The sequence below is a fragment of the Suncus etruscus genome, chromosome 6, assembly GCF_024139225.1.
Source record: "Suncus etruscus isolate mSunEtr1 chromosome 6, mSunEtr1.pri.cur, whole genome shotgun sequence".
Lineage (NCBI taxonomy): Eukaryota > Metazoa > Chordata > Mammalia > Eulipotyphla > Soricidae > Suncus > Suncus etruscus.
The window spans coordinates 79,371,975-79,398,583 of NC_064853.1; the positions used below are offsets into that span (position 1 = coordinate 79,371,975).

General features: G+C 35.1%; 1 pseudogene; it reads left to right on the forward strand.

Moving 5' to 3' along the window:
• The first annotated feature begins 494 nt into the window (after positions 1 to 494).
• On the forward strand, positions 495 to 25,957 carry LOC126011807 (HAUS augmin-like complex subunit 4; annotated as a pseudogene).
• The last annotated feature ends 652 nt before the right edge of the window (positions 25,958 to 26,609 follow it).

Genomic DNA, 26,609 nt, shown 5'->3' on the forward strand with positions numbered 1-26,609 from the left:
ACTGAGTGAGACTATATCTTAACTATATTAAAATACAAAAGCATAAATTAATTATAAAAATCACTCTCATTCATTTAGAAAATAAATTAGTGCCTACTTTATTTTTTGTGAGATATCCATATCATAAAAATGGTAAATCATCCTCATCAATTCATTCATTCAGCAAATAATTCAGTCTCTATTCCTGGTGAGAAAACCATATCACCAGGAAGGCAAAGAGAAGAGATGGGTAAGTTCTAGGGTGTGGGCAAATAGTGAGTATATTTAGTGTTTGGGATCAAATTCAGGCTGGTCCTTTAATGCAAGGCTCCTTTAAGGCAAGCCTTACTCACTCTATTATCTCTCTGATTTATGGATAGGACTTTTAAGGACTTAGTCAATCCACAGACTTAAGAGTTTCCTGGATAATTAAACTCACAAAAGCCAAAGCAAAAAAGGTTCCTGTCATAATCTCAGGATGATAGGGCAAGACAAGGAACCCACTGGCTGAAGCCATGACAGCTTCACCCACAACCATCACTTTGCTAAGGGCCCAGCTTCAATTTTCAACCAGTGAGCTCTGCAGAAACAACAAATCAGCCAAAATTCCAGGTATGCTGGTATTAGGGGGTGACACTGCCAGGACTTTTTTAAAATTTAATTTACTTTATTTAAAAAGTATATATCACATCATTGACATAGTTGATTATGATACAGCTGTTTCCAGATAAGTGGGAGTGAAATTAATTTTAAAAAGAAAGGAAAGAAGAAAGAAAGAAAGAAAGAAAGAAAGAAAGAAAGAAAGAAAGAAAGAAAGAAAGAAAGAAAGAAAGAAAGAAAGAAAGAAAGAAAGAAAGAAAGAAAGAAAGAAAGAAAGAAAGAAAGAAAGAAAGAAAGAAAGAAAGAAAGGAAAGAAGGAAAGAAGGAGGCAGGGAGGAAGGAAGAAAGGAAGGAAGAAGAAAGAAAGAAAGGAGGAAGAAAGAAGAAAGAAAGAAATGATGAAAGGAAGGAAGAAGAAAGAAAAAAGAAAAAAAGAAAGAAAGAAAGAAAGAAAGAAAGAAAGAAAGAAAGAAAGAAAGAAAGAAAGAAAGAAAGAAAGAAAGAAAGAAAGAAAGAAAGAAAGAAAGAAAGAAGAAGAAGAAGAAAGAAAGAAAGAAAGAAAGAAAGAAAGAAAGAAAGAAAGAAAGAAAGAAAGAAAGAAAGAAAGAAAGAAAGAAAGAAAGAAAGAAAGAAAGAGAGGAAGGAAGAAAGAAAGAAAGAAAGAAAGAAAGAAAGAAAGAAAGAAAGAAAGAAAGAAAGAAAGAAAGAAAGAAAGAAAGAAAGAAAGAAAGAAAGAAAGAAAGAAAGAAAGAAAGAAAGAAAGAAAGAAAGAAAAAGAAAGAAGAAAGAAAGAAAAAAGAAGAGAAAAAGAAAAAGGAAAGAAAGAAAGAAAGAAAGAAAGAAAGAAAGAAAGAAAGAAAGAAAGAAAGAAAGAAAGAAAGAAAGAAAGAAAAAGAAAGAAAGAAGAAAGAAAGAAAAAAAGAAGAGAAAAAGAAAAAGGAAAGAAAGAAAGAAAGAAAGAAAGAAAGAAAGAAAGAAAGAAAGAAAGAAAGAAAGAAAAAGAAAGAAAGAAGAAAGAAAGAAAAAAGAAGAGAAAAAGAAAAAGGAAAGAAAGAAAGAAAGAAAGAAAGAAAGAAAGAAAGAAAGAAAGAAAGAAAGAAAGAAAGAAAGAAAGAAAGAAAGAAAGAAAGAAAGAAAGAAAGAAAGAAAGAGAAAAAAGAAAGAAAGAAAAGTTAAAGAAGTACAGAAGAGGGGAAATAAAGTGTAGCAAAAAGCAAATTTGGAAAACTATAATATATCCAATAAGATTATTTAGTCATTGCTAGAAAGTTTAATAAGCTTTTGTTGCTAGTTACTCTGTTTCTTCTTTTTTTTTCAGAATTAGGTGACTTCTAACATATTGGCATCTAAATTGATGTGTTCCTACAAGGATGAGAATATTAAACATGGGGCTGGAGTGGTGGCACCAGTAGTTGGGCATTTGCCTTGTACGCCCTAACCTAGGACGGACAATGGTTTGATTCCCTGGCATCCCATACGATTCCCCAAGTCAGGAGCAATTTTGTGGTGCATAGCCAGAAGTAACCCCTGAAGATCACCGCGTGTGGCCCAAAAACTGAAGGAAATAAAAGAAGCATATTAAACGACAATGGAGTTGTCAAGGAATTTCGGGCAAGAATACTGATACTGCATCTTTTGTGGGGAGTTGATTTGGACTGATATTACCAGGACCTTTTATGGAGTGAGTGTGGGCACCCTCCCCTCACCTTCTAGTCCTGAGGCTATCAGCCCAAATATCAATTTACCTGGAGTTTTCATCAGATTGGTGTCTGCAGAGAGCCATAGAAGAGTTAAAGGAGGGCCATTAAAGGAGGGGCATTGGTGAAGAAGTGAACATGAGTAAGCATGCAGTAACCATGGCTTTAGCAGAATGAGGGCTTAGCCTAAGAAAGAGAAAGCCCCTTTCAGCTGTGTGTGCCCATGATTTTTTACAACTTGTTTTACATCTCTTTTTTATAACTTGTTTACATCTCTTTTGAGAATAGACTGAGACTAGGGAGCTGGGCTGGTGCAGATGAGGTAACTGCATTTGTCAAAGATGTTTTAAGAGTTAGTCCAGGCAGCTTCTTCCCAACTTCTCATACTTCTGAAAGTCCTGGCATCCTAAACCATGCCTCAGAAAAGCTACAATATTAGCCACAGATTTTGGAATTCCTGGACTGCATGGCCCCATATGCAGTCACACAATAACAATTTTTTTCAGTATTATCATCAAGTATATAAACACCAATTTAGACATCAGTAGGATTCAAAGTCAGCTAATGTTACAAACAAAACAAATAACAAAATCAACTAGCAACTGCTAAGCAAACCTCTGACAATGACTTAATTACCTCACTACCAGATACATTAATTTTCACAAATTTTCATATTGCACTAATTAAAAATATTATAACTACGAATTTAAAATATTATAACTTACCTGTCAACAAGCAATATAAAATACATGATTTCATCCCTGTCAAGAGGGTAGAATGGGAATGGATGGAAATCTGAAGGCAATGGTGGAGGGAATTTTACACTGGCTGCGGGATTGATTGTGGAACAAATGTATTTTGAGTAACTGTGTTATACATAGTCTTTCAATAAAGTACTTTATGAAACAATTTTTCTGTCAAGGTGCTGGACTTGTTCAGTGGGAGGAAATCTGGGAATATGAGTGAAGGTAAACTAGTACTGGTGGTGAAATTGGTGCTAAAATCTTGTATGTCTACTATGAGTAACACTGTGATTGATGGTGATTTCATAACATTTTAAACAGAAGCTAGATATAATTGTATTGTCTTAAAAGGAAAATTACAAAGGAGAGAACAAAATAGCTTCCCTAGTGCATCTGCTCAGGGGAGCTGCCCAGAATGAAATGCTGAGGTTTGATAAATTCATGTCTTGGCAGAAATCTGAGACAGATATCAATACAATTTTATGTCATTTTCATGGCTTTGCTTTTACAAAAGAAGGGTGTCTTGTGCCTGGGTCCTTGGTATTTTGAATTGGCTCCTATAATGGCACTTTATGACTGAAAAATAAGTTTCCTGAGAATCAATTGTTACTTAGACATTTTAACAAGAGTTCCCTTTAGCATAGTTTCTGTTCTCTTTTTATGTATGCTTTACTTTTTTGGCTTCGTTCAGAATAATGTGTTACTTCCACTCTACAGTCAATAAATAATTACTAAGATCTGTTTTGTGCCAAGCTTTGAAGGGAAATCTGAAGGTTGGGGGTATGTGAGCAACAATCACTACCTCTATGTTTTAGAGAGCTTGTCTTTGCAGTTGTGATCTCTCTAGGTACCTCTCTTTTCTTTTGTTTGTCTACCCACCTTTGTAGACAAGGATTACTTGATGACCAAATCTTATCTATCTGCATGATCCTAGGAAGAATTATAGTGCCAGGCTTGCAGAGTGAGAACAGATTTTTCAGTGTATAGCAATGAATGAATAATTGAATTCTTGACAGTGTAGTTCACTTTAATAGTATAAAAAGAGTAGTCTAGTTTGTAGTTCAGGAACTAGCATCAGTGTTCTTGCCCAGGGTCTGGAAATGAAGAGTAAAAGGATTGAATTCCTCTCCCAGAAACTCTTACTTTCTGTTCCACAAGGGCAAATGGCATTTGTTTACTCACTCAGCAAGTATTTATTGACAGCAGTTGTGTGCCAGTCCTGCAGCAGACCTAAAACAAACACATTTTTAAAGTTGTAGAGTTAACCTACATTTGAGTAGGGACAATAGGCTAAAATTAAATCTATCAATAATGTAATTTCTGACAGCGATAAGTTGTTTATGACAAAAATATTGAACAGGTGCCCCAATTAGTACTACGTCATACAAAGAAGTGATTAGCTTTAAACAACCATTTAATCATGTTCAAGGTTTCAATTGGTGAATTTGACACAGCAGAAGAGAAGGTATAAGGTGTGTCTTTATTGTAATGCCAAGGGGCCACATGTGAAAATAAGAAGGAAATTCTGCTTCAATAGAGGCGATGTGAACCCGCATCTTTATCCCAACCGCAGAACACCGGCAAGGCGTTCAGAAGACTGGCACAAGGTCTTCTTGAACCGCGCCAGGTATGGCTGGCCAAAGATGGTGTGACCCGCAGCAGTGGTGGTGGGAAGGGGATGAGAGACACCCTCTGGCCTGGTGGCCATAAGAAAAAAGGAGCAGCACTTGAGCCCGGTCACTGCCACTGTGGCCCCGTAACAACCTGAGTTGGCATGCATGAAAGCAACGATTTGTGTCCATCCCACACAGAGTCCAAGCATCTGTTGGGTTTCCTCCCTATACCTTCCACTGCTTACCCACAGGACCTCAGAGCACAGAGACTGCCCTTTCTAAACTCTAGCATTTACTGCGATGCTAACAAAGAAACATACTGCAGGTCCCAATAGAAGCCATGCATGTAAGCAAATTTTCCTTATTTATGTGAAAATCATTATGCAATCTCCTATACTCAAAATATCTCAAACTGCAATAAAGATGAAAACTCTTGAGGTTTTTAAAAAATTGTTTTTAGGTGGAAATGAAGTAATTGCTGTTTCATACATTGCAAATATTTTACAGGTTCCTTGTGCTCCCTTTGTTAACAAATGTTTTAGTCTTTTACTCAACTACTGTGTCCCTCTGTGTGTACAATAATTCTATTTCCTGTTTGTATATGAATATGTAATAATATGACATTATTATAAAAATGACATTGTAGAGTCTCATGGCCTTTTAAATATTGTAATATGTTTCTGCAGGCTGGAATCATCTAAAGGCAGCTCAGGTTCCTGTCTGATGATTATCACTCAAAAGAGAAGAAGCAACGGACAACCAAACAGCTTCCTTGGCTTTTTCCATGTATCTCAGGTCTCTTCAACACTGCAGCTTCAGGAAAGCCAGCATCACACATGCTAGTTCAAGACTCAAACTGCAAGTGTCCTTGCAGGAAATGTGATAACTCACTGACGTTTTAATTTTTTTGACTCTTATTGAGATACTGTAATTTACAATACTGTTAATTATGGTTTCCCAATTACATCATTTCAACACAAATTCCACCACCAGAGAATCCTTGAGAAAGCAATATTAAGATTTCTAAAAAGAAAAAGAAAAGTGGGGGCCAGAGCAATAGCGCAGTGGTAGGGCATTTGCCTTGTACTCAGCTGATCCAGGATGAACCCAGGGCAGACCTCAGTTTTATTCCCTGGCATCCCATATAGTTTCCCAAGCCAGGAGCGATTTCTCAGCGCATAGCCAGGAGTAAGTCACCAGGTGTGCCCCTCCCCCCCAAAAAAAAAACAGAAAAAAAAAGAAAAGAAAATATAAAAATAGAACTCCTACATGAACAGAAATACCATTTATTGGTAACTAACCCCAAAATACAATGCCACTAATTCTAAAGGATTATATGCATACCTATGTTCATTGTAGTGCTTATTACAATAGTTAAAATTTGAAACACAAATACCGAATGATAGATGAATGAATAAAGAAGCTATGAAATATATATACAATAGGGGCAGGCGTGTGGCGCTAGAGGTAAGGTGCCTGTCTTGCCTGCGCTAGCCTAGGACGGACCTCGGTTTGATCCCCCCCGGTTCGATCCCCCGGTGTCCCATATGGTCCTCCAAGCCAGGAGCGACTTCTAAGCTCATAGCCAGGAGTAACCCCTGAGCGTCACTGGGTGTGGCCCAAAAACCAAACCAAAACAAAACAAAACAAAGAAATATATACACAATTGAATGCTAAACGATCATAATAAAAGACAAATTCATAACATTTGCAAATACACTGATGGAACTGGAGGTTATCATGTTGAGTAAGGTGAGACTAACTCACATAAGTAGAGCACTAGATATAGAACAATCTCACTGACTTTAATACCTTGATTTTTAGAAATTCTGACATGAGTTAATCCATTGTGATTTTTCCAGCAGTCTGTTGCCTTTGATTCAGTGGGAGAACGAACTTGGGCCTAATTTCAAAAATAGAGTCATGCCAATGCATAGATATTTTGTTAAACTGCCTCACAGGGTAATGTTAGAATGTCAAGAAAATTAGAAAAGATAACTGTCAGGTTATTTTAATTTAATATATAAGTAATGTAAAAGTGCTCCACACAATACAATATGATATGCATTGTCCTCTTATCATAAAATAGAAACATTCTCTTGTCATAAAATATTGTTTATAACAATTCATTGTTTTATTGTTTCTTAAAAAGAAAGGCTTACTTAAGAATATAACTGCCTCTAAAAAATAAGACTGCCTTCATTTCAGAACCAGTCTTCAGAAAACTACTATCGCACAGATATGAATAAGTTTATACAATATCAGGTTTAATAAATCAATTTACACATGTTCTTTTTTTCTATTATTTAATTGAAACAAAAAGCTATTAACATTATTTAGGTTTTAGATGTTCAGATTTACATATCAACACCTGTGTATATTCTATTATGATTATAACCGAAAGTTTAATTTCCACCCATTGCTATTTATGCAATCGACCTCCTTTTATCAGAATTACCCTTTCAATTTCCCTGAACTTTATGGAAACCTATATTCTAATCTTGTATTCAGAGTTTGTTTCAGTTTTGTATTTTTTTATTATATCTTCATTCTTAGACCTGAACTTGGATGAGAAGGGCATAATGCACAGGATTTACATCTTCTGAAAATCTATGGCAGCTAGAGAGTTGTTTTAGGACCTGGACTTAAGGAAGTGCAAATTGTGATTCTCAATAACAGATATAAAATATGGGATGGGTGTACACAGGAATGGACTGTGAAAATAGTAATCACAGACACTAATGTTATTTGTGAGGCTTACTTAAACACAAAAACTTAAGTGCACCAGACTTTCATCTTGATTTAGACATTGTCTGTAGATGATTCAATCAGTTCATAGGAACAAAACTATGATTAAAAGTGAACTTCTTAGTAAAAATGCACCACAGTTCAGATGAAAGTCAGAGTATTAGCAAATAGTTCAGTGTTTGACCATTGCATTTGCACTACTAGAGAACAAAATATTACCCTGGCTTCAGTAAAGAAGCGTCTGGGCAAAGACATAAGCTTCTTGGCTGGCTTTAGGCAAATGTTCAAAAGTCTATGCTGGCTTGTTCCCATAAATTATCTATGTATCCTAGAGCCACTCAGAGAAAATACTTTGATACCCACAATTCAGTAATATCCACAGGCATTTTTATCAGCTATTGACTACTTTCTATAAGGCTATGGATTAAAATACCTATGAGTTTAGAGACTAATCTGCCAATTTGGGTTGGGATCAGCAAATCTTTTTTGTCAGGGGCCCCTCTGTCACTGCTGCTCACTTGTCAGCTGGGAAAAAAACACTCCAATTCACAAATCCCTCAGACAAGCCAGCAAGATAACCTAGGCTCTCTCAGCAGTAGTAGGGATTAAAACAAAGAGAGAATATAAACATAAGCTTTAAGTAACATATCATTTGCTACTGTTCCATTGGCTCACAAACACAACAACAAAGGAAGGTATGTGGATCTATAATGTAATCACTTCAGTCCTGCTATGATCTGTCCTCTAAAGCAGGAGCTCTTGTTAACCACAGTGAATAATTGGAGACAACTAAAAGGAGACAGAACTGTGACTTCCAATCTCTCCTATTTCCTGATACTAGATTTTTGCTTAATAGAACCCCATATTTAAAGAATACATGTTGAAGGAAGGATATTGTAAATATTATGTGTTCTGGTACTGTATTTGATGAAGAAGTAATGCTCCTCTTACCCCAAGCCAAGATATAGTCATAAAATTCTAGTGATGTGACCAAGAGCAGAGACTTTAGAAATGGCCAATCTTGGATCCTGGATTGCTACTGAGTGAACCAACCAAGAGTATTCAAGTTTCATCCCCTCATTTAAAAAGGGGGCAGAAAATTAACAGTGCAGGGCACTGAGTAAGTGTTCAGTTAATTACAGCATTCACATTATTATTTGATCTGGGAGGATAAGCTAAGCTTTCTTTTAAGAGGACAGACTGAAAGGAGAATGGGGTAAAGTGACTCCATTAGCAGTGACAGGTACTAATGGGGCTGATTTATTGATAATGGAAAGGGCTTGATGAATATTTAAATAAACAGTCCTCACTAGGATAAAGAAATGCCGTTTTCAGGAAGGAGTGGAATTAACTACAGTGACTGATGTCAGTCCATGAAAGAAGGGATCAATTGGCTAATTTGAAATGCAGGCTGACCCTTACTTCCATTTTCTACCCCTCTATTATCAAGATCCCTTGATAGGGAGAAAAAGCACCAGAATATGACTCCTGAGACTTGAGTCAACTAGAGAGTAGTGATGTTCCAGGTCCTCTATTTTTATCAGAGGGAAGTTTACCCTAGAAAATCTAATGTTAGAGAAAGTAGATGCTTGGCTTCTGAGACTAAATGGAATGTGTCAACCTAATTAAACATCATTAAGGAACTTGGATGCAGGAATACCACAAAAAGGAGTGTATATTTTGTCTGCATACAGCTAGACATAACCTTTCTCATCATAAACTGTAAGCTGTACTTTCAGATACTGTGTATTGCAAAGTGCACAGCTGTACATGGGAGCTCTGCTTAATTGCAAATTTGTAAATTATTAAGCAGATGTGAAAATTCTCACATGTTACAATTTCTTTTGTTTTTGAAAAACTGATAACTTTATCTAGACTGTGCCTGATACAAATTCGATGCAAAATTTGGATTGGATTTTTATGAATCCAATTTTTCTTTCTAGGAATTAGAACAGATATGAAGTTTCATATAATTTATCATGGTTTTTTTTATTGTGTTTACATTCCCGTTAGAGAAGAATAAAAACAACCCATTTTCACCTGGCTTTATTGCTACAATTGATGTGAACACTTGTACATTCAACTTCATTTCTCTTTTCCCTTTTTTTTTTATTAATTTATCATATTTATTAATTTACATTAGAGAATTTTATACATATATTTTACTATCTTTATCAGTTTATAAGATTTACCTTACCCACCAATACCATATCATCACCCAAAAATACACCTCAATCCACTGCTCTCATCACTATCCCAATAATCACTATGGTTTTCACCAATTTAGGAGTTATAATAGTTAGCTTTGTCATTTCATTTATTCTATTGTTTTAAATAATAATTTTTATTGTGACCAAAAAGTGAAAAAATAAATCTTTCACAGCTATCTTGAAGGTACATAGTAACAATGAATCAAGGCCATTCCCACCACCAGGGTTGTCCTCTCTCCCCCACACTTTTCCCAGCATGTGTCCCATATCTCCCTCCCTTGCCCCCCCCACCAGAGTGCTAGTGTAACTGTTCCCCTCTGTGAATAGCTTGTTGTATATAGGGTATCAATTCTGTTGTTGTTGACATTGGGTTTGGTGTTTAACAACAACGACAAAAAAAAAGGACAGTAACTATCAAAAAATTAAGCACTCAGCAGCAAAAACATCACCAAATAATAACCACAAGAGTGAAAAAGAAAGAAAAAGAAGAAGAAAAAAAAGAGAAAAAGGTAAAAACAAACAAAAAAAGGAGTGTGGTTGCAAGGTTTTTTGCCCCCCCCCCCTTTTTTTTTGCATAGACACAGTATTGGGGAAGTAAGAAAGGGAATTCCCTTGGCCTAAGAGATTCAGGGTTTCTCTGCCCTTGAAGCATACTGTCGTGGGAACAACTACTGGCTCCATATATGCTCATTACCACACTCCCAGGTCTTTTTATGGTGCCAGGAAACTTTCTACTCAGTTGTGAATGATAAAACTAGGTCTCTGTAGCTAGAGATCTTTGTATTTGCACAGGTCATAGGACAAAGTCTAGTATCATTTATCCTATTTATTTATATTCTACATACTACTGAAAATATATAGTAATTCTTTTATTTTTGATATTTTATTGTGATCAACGTGAATTACAAGTCTTTCACAGTAATATTTAAAGTACATAGTGACAATAAATAAGGGGTATTCACACCACCAGTGTTGTCCTCCCTCCAACTCTGTTTGCAGCATCCTCCTCCTTTGACCCCGGACTGTTAGAATATCTGATCCCCTCTGTGTATAACTAGTTGAAAATTGGGTATCGATTCTGTTGTCATTGACTTTTGGATTGGTGTTTAAGTCTGATCATTTCTTATTTCTACTCAATGTTCATATGACTGATCTATTCTTTGCCAATTAATAACTTATTTCACTTAAAATAACCTCAAGTGCCACTTATTTTTTCCAATGTGGCATGATTTCATCTTTATAATAGATAGTATAAACTTCCAATTTACTGAACTTGAGTTCAAGTCATAAATACTTCCTCTGTTCTCCATTTCAATTTGGTGAAGTCTGTGACCAGATAAAGATGAAAATTAATTTTGATCTAATGAACAAGAATAAATGCTCTAGGGAGTCATTTTTAAAACTTTGGACCTAAATTAGCACAACGAGGTTCAAAGTATGTTTGAGCTTCTCCCAGGAGTTCTTACTACTGAAAATCAAGACTACTGCAGTTTTTAACTAGTGATGACTATACTAGATTTATATATCTCACTTATTGTTTAATTGGATAGCAAATAGAATAGTAACATATCCTTTATTGATCTATAAGCATTAGTATACATATAAGTATTCAAATACATACAAGTATCTATATAATGTCATTCTAAGATTGTATACGTAAGGTGAGAATTCAATCTTCTCTAGAAAAATTATTAAAACATAAGGACTGTGCAGTTTGTAAAACTAGATTTAATATCCAAAACATATTTTAAAGTAAGCCATAAAACACCTACAAAAATTTGTTCCAGTAAGAATATAGAGAAAATAATATGAGCATTTCAAAGTAACACATTTTTTAAAAAATGTTTGAACAACTGTCTGTTGAAAATGTAATGCTTTCTATGAGAGATGGTAATTTATAACCAAAATATGTAAGTGACCAGTTCAGCCTCTCTAATATTCCAAAAAGTATAGAATTAAAGCAACTATGAGAACTTTCATTAAATTCAAAATGCCACTCCTAAACTTATATGGAATCTAAACATTATGACTAAGACCTATGTAATACTATTATCATTACTTCTAATATGTATTATCTTCACTTCTATGGAAATGAACAACTGAATTTTTTGATTGATGGTGGAGATGCAATTTTACAGGAGAAATAAAACTATTGATGTATTGAAGTGCTGTATGATATAAATAGCTATGTTTTTTCTAAAGAGAAAACACTAATCTCAAAGACATAATGGTACCAGAATTTACTGGCTTAACTATCTGTAAATCTTGGGGGAGAGTTGGCTTGAACAAGCTCTTATACAATAACAATTGAGGAACATTTCTTCTAAAACTCTCAGGGGTCTCAAACTCGTGGCCCACGGGCTGCAAACGAGCCTTCATACAACATTTTGTGGCCCTGCCCTAGAGGAATCTTTTTTTGTTTTGTTTTGTTTTGTTTTAGTTGTTTGGGTCACACCCCCTAATGTTCAAGGTTTACTACTGACTTTACACTCAAGGATCACCCCGACTTTGCCTCCTGCAGCCCGCAGGTAAATTGAGTTTGAGACCCCTGTGCTTTTTGTTTAGTTTGATTTCTCCCATGATAGCAAGATATTGTGAGCAACTCTGAGAGTTTCATCTACTTCCTTATTGTAAGTCTGAGTCTACCTTGAATTTGCTATTTTACTAAAGGACATAATTCCCATCTACTCCTAAAACCATTTCTTTTGCAATCTGAACTTTATTTCATTGTGAAGAATATATTTTTCAATTTATTTTTTATAAGTATCTTTATTTAAGTACCATGATTAAAAGCATGTTTGTAGTTGGGTTTTAGTTATATACACACTCAAAAAAAACAGAACACCTCCCTTCACCAGTGCCCTCCATCTCCCTCTTCCCCAACTCCTTGCCTGTCAAGACAGGCATTCTATTTTTCTCATTCACTACCCTTTTAAAGGTAGTTGCCAATGTAGTTATTTCTCCAACTTAACTCACCACTCTGTGGTAAATTTCATATTGTGGGCTGAATCTTCCAGCTCTCATCTCTATTGTTTCTGTGTATTATTACAATATTGTCTTTTATTTTCTTAAAATCCATAGATGAGTGAGACTATTCTGTCTATCTCTCTCTCTCTCTCTCTGACTTATTTCACTCAGTATAATAGTTTTCATGTTCATCCATGTATAGGAAAATTACATGACTTCATTTTTTCTGATGGCTGCAGAGTATTCTGTTGTGTATATGTACCACAATTTCTTTAGTCATTTATCTGTTTTGGGGCATCTGGGTTGTTTCCAGATTCTGGCTATTGTAAATCATGCTGCAATGAATATAGGTCTGCAAAAAGCCTTTTTGTGTTGTTTTTGTGTTTCTAGGGTATATCCCTAGGAGTAGTATAGCTGCATCATATGGGAACTCAATTTCCAGTTTTTTGAGGATCATATGGATTTCACAAAGGCTGAACAAGACAGCATTCCTACCAGCAGCGAATGAGAGTTCCTTTCTCCCCACAGCACTGATTGTTCTTATTCTTTGTGATGTGTGCCAGTCACTGTGGTGTTGTGTGCGATGATACCTCATTGTTGTTTTGATTTGCAATTCCCTGATGATTAATGATGTGAATCCATTTTATATGGCTTTTGGACACTGCTGAGTTGAGCAACCTCATGACTTACTTGAGCTAATATGCTATAATGGAAATGAAAACTTCAGACCTTACTCAAGAAATTTTCACGTTTTCTGCCCCATGGAATCCTGCATCAACTATCAGTATAAGGTTTGATAATCCTGATGGGAACTTAGAAACCACATGAAGTCGAAACAAGACATTTCATTTGAATCTAATCAACGTCATGCTACAATTAACCATTTTCCTAAATTCAAGGGTGCTCAGATTAGAATAGCAGAACTGACTCCTGAAATGCAGTGGGCCAAAAAACATTATTAAACACAGATGAGATCAAAGGACTAATATAGCTGAGTTGTAGAATTTAAACAAATTGTTTAAATTTAATTCTACAAGTGGTTTAAATCAAATGATTTGGAGATGGTTCATTACACAGCAGTAGCAAAACACTGATCTTACCTGTTTGCCTTTATTGCATTGTTTTGTCTTTTGGTCACACTTAAAAATCTATGATTGGATCTTATTTGATCAAGATCCACCATGAAAAGAAATGTGAAAAAGTTGAAAACTGAGAGAATATCAAGGATTATCAGGAATTGAGGCCTGAGCAATTGCACACTGAGTCTGACATTTTCCCTGCACACAACCAACACACGTTCAATCTCTGGCATCCTATATGATTCCCCAATTCTTGCCAGGTGTGATTTCTGAGTGTAGAGTCAAGACTAACCCCTGAGCACTGCTGGGTGTGACTCAAAAATAAAAACAAACAAATAAAAATAATTATCAGGAACAAAAAAATGTGTTTAATGAGAATTTCTCATCATTGTGGATAAACAATCTATCCACCATTATTACCCCCAAAAATTTTCTAGATGATAGAATAAAATAAGGATAATGAGATGCCCACATTGGATTGAATAAGTTTATTTGGTTTTGCTTGTTTTCTTGTTTTTCTGACAAAGATGACACACCTGGAAATGCCCATAGATTACTCCTTGCTCTGAACTCAGGAATGATTCATGGCAGTGCTCTGGAGACAATATGGTTTGTTGGGGATCAAACTGTAATTGTCAGGATACAAAATAATCATCTCTCTCATTGTACTATTTCTCTGGTCGCTGAATTGAACAACTTTAATCTAAAGCCAGTTTCACATTGTGATAAAAATATCCTTCAACACTTTGAAAAATTACTTACTGCCCTGATGTTTCAGGTTGCTTGAAAATTATTGAAACTAATGTCAAAAACCATAGTAAATAATGTAAGACTATAGTTTTTTAATGCTCAATTCAAAAAATATCAGTGGACCAAATTCTTAGCTTTTTAACTCAGAAATACTTCAAAGAAAAGAAACTGCACTAACCAGAACATGTTCTTCTATGAGTTTTCATTGTAGTCCATAATTCGACATCTTTTATTTCTCCAGATGCTTTCTGTAATAAGTAATTCCTTCTGTAATACATATCAATAAAATGAAACACACATGTAATTTGAGTTAATTTTTAAATATATATTTAGGCTGTAAAATGTTATGTTCTAAGGGTTTTTTGTCTTTCAGAGATGAAGGTAAGGTGTATAAATCATCCTTAAACTTTAAAATAAAAAGAAGATAAATAGAATTAAAGCATAAAAACCCAATGGATTTGACAAATGTAAAGAGAACAAAGTAGAGTATAACTTGGCATGTGTAGAGAGAAGTTAGTTAGAGAAGTTATATTTCTATGGAGATCTTATCACGTCAAATTTGCCTATTTACATGACTACTATGTTTATGCCTCACAGATGATTTTGTGCTGGAACTTGTGCTTTCCTTTGCCCAATAGACCAGTAGAATTTTGACATATACAGGTGTGAAAAGTGTTTGTGTGTTTTCTCTTTCTCCCTTTGGTTTCATACACCCTTATAATTATAAGCCTAGACTAGTTGACTAGAGTCTCATAAAGCTGAGTCATTTCTGTCTGATGAGAATACTGGATCCTTAGAATTTGTGAAAAAGACAAGTCTTTAAACATTTTTAAAAGATCCCATGAAAATCAGTTCTGGTGCCAAAATTCCGTAATAGTTATTTTTTGTAGCACAACAGAGTTTCCCTAGTTCATGTCTTTGTGAATGAAAATAATCCTCTCCACTTGTATACATGAATGCATGTGTGTAGAAAAACAAACAAACTAATAGTCCCTTAGGTTTCCTTGAACAGTTTCCCCAAATGAGTTTATCTCTTTCCTTAAGATAATGTGGAGAAAACCTTTCCAGTTGTAGCCATCAAAATAAAACTAACACTTTTGTTCCTCTTTCCCAACTGAGTTTTTGAGAGTTATATATAAGCCTCCTTACTTTTAAGGGAAATTTTGTTTTTACCCTGTAGGCACCCCAAGTCCCTTCCTACAATTTGGTTTCAACTGTACCACTCTTCAAATCTATCATATATATATGATAGATTTGAAGATATATATAGATATATATATGATAGATTCTCATGGTTCAAACAAATATATATATATATATTTGTTTGAACCATGAGAATTATTATTATATTTTTATTTTTTTCTAGGGTTAGTAGATAGATGATGTTAACAACACTAAAATATTTTTATTATTTTGTGGGACACAACTGGCAGTTCTCAAGGCTTACCCCTGATTTGGCACTCAGTGGTCTCTTGAGGCAGGGCTTGGAACCATTGGGATGCCAAAGATAAAAACCTAGACAATCCTGTACAAGGTAACTACTATCTTCTGTACTATATCAGAACTTTCTCAAGCATTTTGTTAGATATTTTTTTAAAGTAACTGAGTTTTGCGGTAATTCATTACACAGCAATAGTTAAGTGATATAAAGGTCTTCTAAGAGTGATTTTACTTTCTAGAGTTTTGTAATTTAGAATGTTAGTATTACATTATTTCATGTTATACAATAAAAATGAAATATTTGGTTTGTAGGCTTATCTTCAACGGAAGGTCCACCTTTAGACATGCATATTGTTTGTCCATGTGCCTGTTTCCACTGTATTTTCAATCTCCACAATTCTGAAATAGGGCTGTGATGTTGTCACAAAGCACACTGAAGATGGTCTCATCTCCAACTGTTGGTGTCAAGTCTTGATTCAGTTCTTTATATCAAGGCTCTTTCTAAATTTGTTACCTTTCTAAATTTGTTACAGATAAGCCTGCACTGATCAAGGGCTAAAGACAGAAGTAGCATTAAGGCAGTTTTTTCCACATCATTTTAGAGAAGTCTGTGAATCCACATCTAATATATGACTTGAAGGAAATGGATATTCAGAGAACATGTCTACTGTTGAAACACAGATCTTTCCTAGAAGATATTTCCTGGAATTATCTTAACCTAAGGCAAGGTCAGAGCTGTTCTTTCATGCCTATTGTGTGTGCATGTATGTATGTGTTTATGTTTGCATTTAACCTCTTTCATTTCTTTGTACATGTTAATTCTATATAAAATTCTGGGTTCATCTGTAAACTTCACTTTTAATATAAATGTAATCTTTATCACTTACTGTTTAAAGAAAAAAAGATTTAAATGTGCAGTTAAAAAACACTGATATGTTTCTCACACCCTCATTTTAAGCTGAACTTTTTGGTTTAGACATTTTTTAAAAATATGCTTTCTAATTTATGGTTCAAAGACAAGAAAGTGAATGTGAGGGCAATCTGGCTGCGACATCTGTCACCCCATTGATCGCCAGGGTTGATTTGGCTGATCTGGCAGAATAGATGGGTGTCCCTTTCCTCCCTCACTGCTCCATGTGTGTCCCTCTTAAGCTTCATGCTCAGTGGAAGAGGATGTCCTTGCCCAAATACAGAGGGACCTTTCTCAGTTGAGGGTATATGAGTAGCTGTGCTCCTCTGCTAGAACCTTCAAACAAGCTCTCAAAGACAAGAGGGCAAGGATTGGAGATGAAAAACTGTCTATCAGGAAGTTATTATTGGTATAATAAGTGGCAAAGGCTAGCATATTAGTAGTAAGGCTGAGGAAGCATAGACAGGTTAGAATTGTATTTTCAATGTCAAAACACCAGAATTTACTCATTAACAAGATATGGGAAATTATAGGAAAGGAATCAGAAGGAGACTTTCTTAAGCACTTGGAACAGAAGTTGTGACTTACATAATAGAATTGAGAAGATGGACACATTTTTTGTAAGATAATTGTGAATGAAATTAAATAAAAACGAAAACCAAGACTTTCCTGCCACCCTTGGTGAGGAAGTTGCACTGGTGAAGAGAAGTATGCATTTTATGGCTGAGACAAAATTATGAGCATGTTTGTAACCATGGTGCTTAAGTAAAGAAATTATATTAAAAAATAAATGGAAGAAATAGAGAGAGGAAAGAGAAAGAAAGAAAGAAAGAAAGAAAGAAAGAAAGAAAGAAAGAAAGAAAGAAAGAAAGAAAGAAAGAAAGAAAGAAAGAAAGAAAGAAAGAAAGAAAGAAAGAAAGAAAGAAAGAAAGAAAGAAAGAAAGAAAGAAAGAAAAAAGAAGAAAGAAAAAAAGAGAAAATAGAAAGAAAGAAAGAAAGAAAGAAAGAAAAAGAAAAGAAAAAAGAAGGAAAGAAATAAAGAAAAGAAAGAAAGAGAGAGAAAAGAAAGAGAAAGAAAGAAGAAAGAAAGAAGAAAAAGAGAAAATAGAAAGAAAGAAAAAGAAAGAAAAGAAAGAAGAAAAGAAAGAAAGAGAATGAAAGAAAGAAAGAAAGAAGAAAGAAAGAAAAAGTAAGAAAGAAAGAGAGAGAGAAAAAGAAAGAAAGAAAGAAAAAGAAAGAAAGAAAGAAAGAAAAAGACAGAAAGAAAGAAAGAAAGAAAGACAGAGAAAGAAAGAGAGAGAAAGAAAGAAAGAAAGAAGAAAGAAAAAGAAAGAAAGAGAGAAAGAAAGAAAGAAGAAAGAAAGAAAGAAAGAAAGAAAGAAAGAAAGAAAGAAAGAAAGAAAGAAAGAAAGAAAGAAAGAAAGAAAGAAAGAAAGAAAGAGAGAGAGAAAGAAAGAAAGAAAGAAAGAAAGAAAGAAAGAAAGAAAGAAAGAAAGAAAGAAAGAAAGAAAGAAAGAGAGAGAGAGAGAAAGAAAGAAAGAAAGAGAGAGAGAAAGAAAGAAAGAAAGAAAGAAAGAAAGAAAGAAAGAAAGAAAGAAAGAAAGAAAGAAAGAAAGAAAGAAAGAAAGAAAGAAAGAGAGAAAGAAAGAAAAAGAAAGAGAAAGAGAGAAAGAAAGAAAGAAAGAGAGAGAGAAAGAAAGAAAGAAAGAAAGAAAGAAAGAAAGAGAGAAAGAAAGAAAGAAAGAGAGAAAGAAAGAAAAAGAAAGAGAAAGAGAGAAAGAAAGAGAAAGAGAGAGAGAAGAAGAAAGAAAGAAAGAAAGAAAGAAAGAAGAAAGAAAGAAAGAAAGAAAGAAAGAAAGAAAGAGAAGAAAGAAAGAGAAAGAAAGAGAAAGAAAGGAAAGAAAGAGAAAGAAAGAAAGAGAAAGAGAAAGAGAAAGAAAGAAAGAAAGAAAGAAAGAAAGAAAGAAAGAAAGAAAGAAAGAAAGAAAGAAAGAAAGAAAGAAAGAAAGAAAGAAAGAAAGAAAGAAAGAAAGAAAGAAAGAAAGAAAGAAAGAAAGAAAGAAAAACCTAGACAGTTATTTTGGAAGTAGACATTTTGAGATATTTGTTTAGATATCCAAATGGACTTTATACTGAAGTGATATCTCCAATTTTATTTTATTTTATTTTATTTTATCTTATCTTATCTTTCCCTTTCTTTTTGCACTCCGGCATGATTTGATTTCAGAACCGAGACTATTGTGAGGTGCTTGTCTTTATTGCTGTAGTGCTCACTGGATATTTAATTTGATATTTCTTTCTGTATTGTTGTGGTGTTTCAAGTAATTACCTTTTTCATGTCCTCTCTCAAACTGAGGTTGAAATCCTCTAGAAGGTCTCTGCCCATTTTCAAAGTATTTGACTTCTTTTTTATTTTTTTATTTTTTTCTTATTTTGTACCCCATTCTATTGCTTTTCTTTCCTTCAAATAAAACCACATAACTCGATTTATCTAGCTCCACCTCTTAAATAGAGGGGGAAACAAAAGAGGGTACCAGGACCAAACAGATATATGACCACTAGTAGTAAGCTAGACAAAGAGGTCTAGACAAAGGGTCCACCTACTCTAGCAGCCTGGGGGTGATGATGGGGTATATGGGTTGCAGAAAGGGAACTGGGATGGGGGGAGGACAAATTTGGTGATGAGTATCCCCTGATTCAATGTTAATATGTACCTAAAATACTACAGTGAATGATATGTAAGCCATTATGATCACAATAAAAATTAAAAAAATAAAAAAGACGGTTGAACACGTAAAGAAAACTCAGGTTTACGTTGGAGACATAAATTCAGACGTCATTATTCATCCTGCCTAAGCACTTAATCAGCTAGACTGTTCTACTCTGCTCACATATTTTGTAGATCACATTTGGAAAAGGTCACAGTAAAGATATATCAAGGACCACATCAAGTGACCACAATGACTGGGGCTAGAATATTCACTTCCAAGCTGGATCTGTTCCCATGCTTCATTTCTAAATGCAAGTACTTGTTTAGTTGGAATATTTAGTTGGGAATATTTAGAAGCATATATCTCCACTATGATGGTTTCAGTGTTCTCTATTTCTTTTCCTTATTTGTTTGTGGGATGTGGCTATGCTGGCTGTGCTCAGGGATTATTCCTGGCTCTATGTTCAGAGATCATTTTTGCTGATGCTCAGGGTACAATATTTGGAGATAGTGAAGTGAACCTTGGTCAGTGACTATACATACTGTACTGTATCTCCGGCCTAGGAGTAGTCTATTTTATTTTGTGTATTTTTGTTTTGCTGCCACTCCTGACTATTTGGGAATTATTTCTGCCTCTATGCTCAGTGATCACTTCTGGCAGGTTTACAAGAACCATATTGGGTCTGCCATCTGCAATGCAAGTGCTCCACACTTTAATATTTCTACAACCCAAGTAGCCTATGTTTCAATGACCAAGGAAATGAACATTAATTACCTAGCAAGGAAGACACACACAGCACTTGGTTTCTTTCTTTCTTTCTTTCTTTCTTTCTTTCTTTCTTTCTTTCTTTCTTTCTTTCTTTCTCTTCTTTCTTTCTTTTTCTTTCTTTCTCTTCCTTTCTTTCTTTCTTTTCTCTTTTTCTTTCTTTCTTTCTCTCTCTCTCTCTTTCTCTCTCTCTCTCTTTCTTTCTTTCTTTCTCTCTCTCTCTTTCTCTCTCTCTTTCTCTCTCTCTCTCTTTCTTTTTTTCTTTCTTTCTTTTTCTTTATTTCTTTCTTTCTTTCTTTCTTTCTTTCTCTTTCTTTCTTTCTCTTTCTTCATTCATTCATTAATTTCTTTTCTTTCTTTCTCTTTCTTTCTTTCTTTCTTTTTTCTTTCTCTTTCTTTCTTCTTTTCGTTCTCTTTTCCTTTTTCTCTTCCTTCATTTCTTTCTTTCTCTTTCGTTTTCTTTCTTTCTTCTTTCTTCTTTCTTTTCTTTCTTTCTTTCTCTTTCTTTCTTTCTCTTTTTTCTTCCTTCCTTTCTTCTTTCTTTCTTTTTCTTTCTTCTCTTTCGTTCTTTTTTCCGTTTTCTCTTCCTTCCTTTCTTTCTTTCTCTTTCTTTCTTTCTTTTTCTTTCTTCTTTCTTTCTTTCTTTCTTTCTTTTTCTTTCTTCTTTCTTTTCTTTCTTTTTCTTTCTTCTTTCTTTTCTTTCTTTCTTTCTTTCTTTCTTTCTTTCTTTCTTTCTTTCTTTCTTTCTTTCTTTCTTTCTTTCTTTCTTTCTTTCTTTCTTTCTTTCTTTCTTTCTTTCTTTTTCTTTCTTTCTTTCTTTCTTTTTTTCTTTCTTTTTCCCTCCCTTTGGTTCTATGAACCACCCAAGTTCAAGGGAGTAGATAATGACCTCACCTTACACTGGGTGATAAACAAAAGTTAGAATCATGTTTAAAACTGCCATATCTTGGGACCAGGTCAAGCGTACAGGGATAGACATTTACCTGGCACATTCAATCTCTGGAACCCAATAGGTTCTTCTAAACTTTGCTAGGAGTAATTGCTGACACGGAGCCAGAAATAAGCCCTGAGAAACAAAAACAAAAACAATAAAACCCTGTCACATCTTTTTTCTCACTCAGAAATAAGTTGTTTGATACTTTATAATACTACTAATTATTTCTTATACCTAGTGATATGAATATTTGCTCACTGAGTGAATTAATGAAGACCACAAATATACAGAAGAGATGACTTAGGAAGAAAGTATTAGAGGAAAAATACTGGGTTCAATCCTTAGTGGCTCATGCCAGTATTTAGAGTTTGCTTCAAGTTCTACATTCTATAGTATCTGTGATCGTACAATTCTCTTTGCTCATGACCTCAACCAACTTCATCATGAGAAAGCCATGCTACCAGTGTGTACATTCCTTGGGTGTTCTGGAGTGGTCAAGTGGAAAAGACAGACTCAATCACACATGAACTTGGAAACCCTTTACAAGAAAAAAATCAGGCATTGTAAGAGAAAGGGTCTGTGCTAGGAAAGAATTTCAGGATTTAGGGCAACTTCTTCTATACTTACACATTTCCCAGACTAAACTTTGGGGCCATTGATTTGAAATATTAACTTGACCTTGTAGTTTCTAGAAAGTTCTATTTGTCTATAGAATCCCAGAATATATGTTTTATTTAGCCATTTGTTGGACTGATTTATGTTTATTCAGACATAGACCACAGAGGTAGTTATTTGTACCATTGTCTTGGGCCTTGTAACTGGTGGGGCTGAGCAAAGCTAGACAGAAGCTCTGTAGGGGAGGAGATGGTGGCACTGCTTCTAGAAGCCAGAATAGCTAAGACTCAACTCCAATTTACATAAGCCTTTACTTATGATTAAAATTTGCTAAAATTAGATTACATCGCCATCAGGGGCACTGTGTGAATGCCCTAATGAAATCACGATGTAAACTTCCATCCAGGTTTCTCTCAGATATGATTAACAAAGATAAAGAATTTATAATGCTTTCCCATTTAATTAAGAATTTTATGAAATAGGAGTCTTCATTTAAGCTGCTAAATATAAATTCCAATGCCTGCTTTGGGGATGATGTATAATTTATGTTTTAAAACTAATAAATATAGCATTTGTAAAAAAAAAAAAAAACAACAAACCTGAGTTCATGTTTTATATGGATCTAGGGGTAAACTGGTTCTAGAGAACTCCTTTGTCTAGGTAATAGCTAAAATAAGCCCTGTTTGCTTTCAAATTTTGTTTTAGTTTATTAATCATTTTCACCATCACTAAATTATAAAGATCAGTATAATTTTATGTCCATATTTAATAATAATTTTTATTATTTCTCCAACCTATGCAAACAAATTCTTGTGCAATAAATCCATGTGTCCCATGGTAAAAAAAAAAAGTCTATCTATTCTTTTCAGAGTTCTCTCTAAAGGTCTCAAATCAAACCCTTTCTTAACTGAAGGCAATGGCTTTCTTCTTGGTTCAGGCTTGCTTTTAATTCATTTATCTATTTATATTTACTTATCTTGCAACCTAAATGAGATTCATTCTTATTCTTTGTGTTAGCCCTAAGAGTAAGAGCCTGAAGGTCCATTAAAGCTTTATTCCAGATAGTGGTTTTCAAAGCAAGCTCTTTACTACACTCCTTCCCTTCCTTCTCCCTATTATTGTACACTTGTTTCCATTGTAAAACAGGAAAGAAAATGCTTCTGGGAAGAAATTGGAAAGATGACATCAATTTAACACTGGCTTTTGGAGTTAGCACAAAATGACAAACAGCAGGAAGCAGTTAAAAAGCTTCCAGAGAAATGCACTGATTTGAGATCTGCTCCCATCAGGCATTGGGTTGACAAGAGAGCTCTTTTAATAGTGACTTGTGAAAAGGCAGTATTCTGGCCACACATGAGAAAGTTTTGTTTTTTTTTTTAATTTTTATTCAAATACTGTGGTTACAGTGTGTTTGGTTTTTTTTTCACAGATAAAGTTATTCATGATCGAGTTACAGTCATACAATGTACAACAACCTTCAACAGTATGCATTTCCGACTACCAGTGTCCCCATTTTCCCTCTCACACTCTCTAATTCCCTCTTTCCTCCCACCACTCTCCCCAGTGGAATGTGTTTTTATAACTAGAGTACCTTAGTGGAAGTTTCAGAAGAAAGCAAACCACTATGTAAATGGATTTTACGTGGCAAAGATCAGCAACTGTCTCTTTTATTTAAGAAAAATTAGTTTTGGCTCTGAGAAGTCACCTGACTCTTCTTTTCCTGGGTAATGTAACCAGGTATCTGGTTACATTCACGATCTCTCTAATCTTACTTATCTTTACAATGATGATGCCATGATATTACCGCTTATTTTATCCTTCCCTAATTCCCCTGTTAGTTACTGAGTGTAGTTTCATTGTGAATCATGAGTGCAGATAGGTAAGAGACAAGCTTGCTAGAAGAACATCTTTGAATGCTGACTTATGAGATGGGATGGGACAGGAAATGGGAAAAAATTGCATAAGTTCAGGAGCTGGAGGTTAGTGAGTAATACTGAGATAACTCCAATATGTCTAGTATCACTGTCAGTTAGATCACTGATGCTTTCTGGGGAAAGATGAACATCTGTATTTAGAGTTGTTACCCAGCTTAGGTTAGAGTAATATGCATATATATTATGTAAAGGAGTGTGCTTAACTTTGCTTATAACTCCCCCTTTAGTGAGAATAGCCAATGGTTCTGGTCTGAACGTGGGGCTTAATTTGCAGGTGCAGAAACAAATGTTTTCAGAAATAAGCCTAAGAAGGTTCTTCATAGGACTGTAGCCAAAGGCTTGGTAAACTTTGATATCTTTACTTAAAGTTTTGCATCACTGCTTGACATCAGTCCTTCCAAAATAAGCCAACTCCTTGCTTTCATTTTTTTCCCAAGATATTTTTTGAGTGGTAGAGGTTGGGACAGAAGAGGCACACCCATCTATGCTCAGAATTTACTCCTGATTCTTTGATCATGGATTATTCCTGGTGGCATCTGGGAAACTGTATATGGTTTAGGGAGTAATTGCATGCAAGGAAAGCACTATGCCCACTTTTATCTGTGGATTCCCAAAATAGAATCTTAAAGATGTGATGTGATGATTCTCTCTGTCTCTCTATCTATCTTTCTATCTCTCTCCCCACTTTCATTGCTTCCCTGTAGTATTTTGTGAGTGTAAATTATGGGAATCCATGAAAGTAGTATTCTTATTATAGTATAATGAGGAAAAATAGAATAATATTTAAAATATAATTAATAATATTATTAATAATAAAATAAATAAGATTATAAAAATTCCTCTTGACTCTTCACCAACCTCATTCTCACTGGAAAGGAGGCAGGTAGTAGGGAAGTTTAATAAAAATCTGCCACGAAAACATGCTTAAAGTGGATAAGAAATTATCCCCAGCCCTTCAAAGGAAGCAGCCAAGCTATTCCTGTGATTTACTTGATCTACATTTGTTGGAACTGTAATAGACAGACTAGGGGGAGTGCGAGTAAAGTTTTCAAAACCTAATAAAAATAATAAGGGAAAATCACTTAGTTTTCAAAGGTGATGAAGAAAATGAAGCACATTTCAGAGAAGAGTAGAACCCCCAACTCTCTCAGTAAAGCAAATGCTTCAAGAGATTCTAAATGAGAATATCAAGACCAAGAAAAATGTTCCGCAAGAATTTAAGATTCCTTATTAGCTAACAAGACGACAGAAGCCCAAAGAGTCAAACAATAAAACTCAAGATTCTTTTTGACAAAGCTTTAACAACATTCTCTTACCCAAATGGAGACAGTTTAGTACATTCTCCACTTTTGAGAGTCACACTAATCTTCAACCTCTCTTGTGACACGTTCCTCTCTGGAGCAGCTTCAGCTCTTTCTTGAAATTGAGGTACCACATAGATTTTCCCCTAAGATATCTCTAAATATGTTTATCTAACTAAACCCTGTTTTACTTCACTATCTCCTCCTAAAATTATTTTTTACTAAAAAGTAGTGCTGTTCTTAGAAAATGTGAGTAGAAGTTCGGATAGATTTTTCTTTTTCTGTAAAGAATAACTCATTGTTCCCACCTAAGGGAAGAGGCTCAGACTGAAGAAAGACCCCCTGGAATTCATGCCACTCTCAGAGGACTTTGCATGCATGTGAGCTTGGTTTCTTCTAAAAGTAGAGAAATAGTTCAAGAAAAAAATGTACTGCTCTGCTCTGCTACCATAATTCCAGTTCAGATTCAGACAGGAAAAATCTGAACCAGGCAGCCAAGATGTGGAAAATGGCAGAGGTCCTGGTAGGTGAAAAGCAGCAGTTGAGAATGTTGAGTGACAGCAGAAGGAGCAGATGGTGCTGTGAGAAGAGAATGCCATCTGCTACCAAGTCTTTCTCTTCTGTCTCGCTTCAGTGCAGAGTCTCATCAGGAGCACCAACTCAAGAGGCAGTCTAAGCTAAACAGCATCAACATCCAGGAGATCAAGCTGAGGATGGAAAATCTAAAGAATATTTTTTTCTGATTTGCTGCTGAAAAAGTATAAGTTCATACTTAGGGACCAATGGAAGGGGACCATTCAGCTACAAAAGCAGAGCATGGAGAAATCACAACAGGTTTTGACCACCTGTGAGGTCCTTGGGACAGGAGTTTGAAAGGCTGATTAAAGAGGGCAAGCCACTTAAGCAGAGTTCTAACAACAAGTGCTGGGCCCTCTGGGAATCCCACAAGGCTTACCAATGAGCTCTGTGGAACCAGAGATAAGGTTTCTTCATTCCACTGCTTTCATTTCTTAATAATAGAACATCCAGAGAGGTCACCTTCACTGGAAGATATGTGGTGAGATTTCTTTGAAATAATGAAGTCATTTAGGTTCCTTCTTGATTTTTCTTCAGTTTTTTTTTTTTTTATTAGTTTTTGGGCCACACCCAGCGGTGCCCACGGGTTACTCCTGGCTGTCTGCTCAGAAATAGCTCCTGGCAGGCACGGGGGATCATATGGGACAGCGGGATTCAAACCAACCACCTTTGGTCCTGGATCGGCTGCTTGCAAAGCAAACACCGCTGTGCTATCTCTCCGGCCCGATTTTTCTTCAGTTTTAATAGTGGCAGCAACTTGGAAGAATTGTAGCACATCATCAGTGTTGGCCCTGATTTACTTAATTATTTCTTGAATAAAGTGATCTTGTTATGACTTAACCAAAAATAAAATAAGGAAAATCATGAAAAAAACCACACAAGTGTTAGGGTTCAGTACCCATTCTTTTTCAATCAGGTGGACCTCAGGCACAGTCTGAGAGTTGCCTTGTGAGATTGTTGAGATACTAGTGCCCTTGCTACACTGATGCTCATAGCAGACTTTTCTGGTCCTAACCCAACCCAGAAACTTTTCTGGA